Below are 782 nucleotides of genomic sequence, written 5' to 3'. Positions count from 1 at the left end.
TGTGTACAGAGTTGATTTCCAATGCTGCTCTGATATTTTTTCCCATAAGTATGCTCTTATTGCTTGTTAGATGACCTTCGCTACTTTGGTTTATACCTTCCAACTCCGGTACGTTCCCACAAGCCTATTAGGACATCTACAAACTATAGAGTTTTTTTTTTATATCCTAGTGATAAGATTTGTTAGTTCACAGTGTGTCGACTGCAGTTAGACTGTAAGAGTTCACCTTCTCCCTACCCACAGAGTGCGTCTCCCAGTCAACGTAATTTATAGATGAACAGTTAGCACGTTATGCATTCGAGCCATCCACTGCTGCCAGATCTACACACACACACATATATAGAGACTATGCATGCATATCAAAAATCGAGAAGTCTCGATTTCAACCACTTGTACGTTATTTTCGACAGTGCTATAGCCCTGTAAATAGCGAACACAGCTTCGCAAAACAATTCTACAGGGGATGTAAGAACATTTAAATTCATCCTGTTAAAGCACATAACATCTTCAGTGCAAGTTACAATACCAGTATTTCGTAAGGATGTTATCCAGATTCTCCAGTAATCAAAACAAACCAAAGCATCCTGCCACAACTCTCACACCTCCGTGTACACTCTTAAAGATTCACGATGACAGTACATGATCATCCCAGTCCACTACTTTGTGTGCTAGATGTCCGTTGGAAGGAGGGAGACAGTCCTTCGTGCCTGGGAGTAACGTTGCAAAGCTATATGAAATGGAACAAGCATGTGGGATCTGTGGTAGGGAAGGCGAATGATCGA

This window comes from Schistocerca americana, chromosome 5, assembly GCF_021461395.2.
Source record: "Schistocerca americana isolate TAMUIC-IGC-003095 chromosome 5, iqSchAmer2.1, whole genome shotgun sequence".
In the NCBI taxonomy this organism is placed as follows: Eukaryota; Metazoa; Arthropoda; class Insecta; order Orthoptera; family Acrididae; genus Schistocerca; species Schistocerca americana.
Note: the sequence above shows the minus strand (reverse complement) of the source record.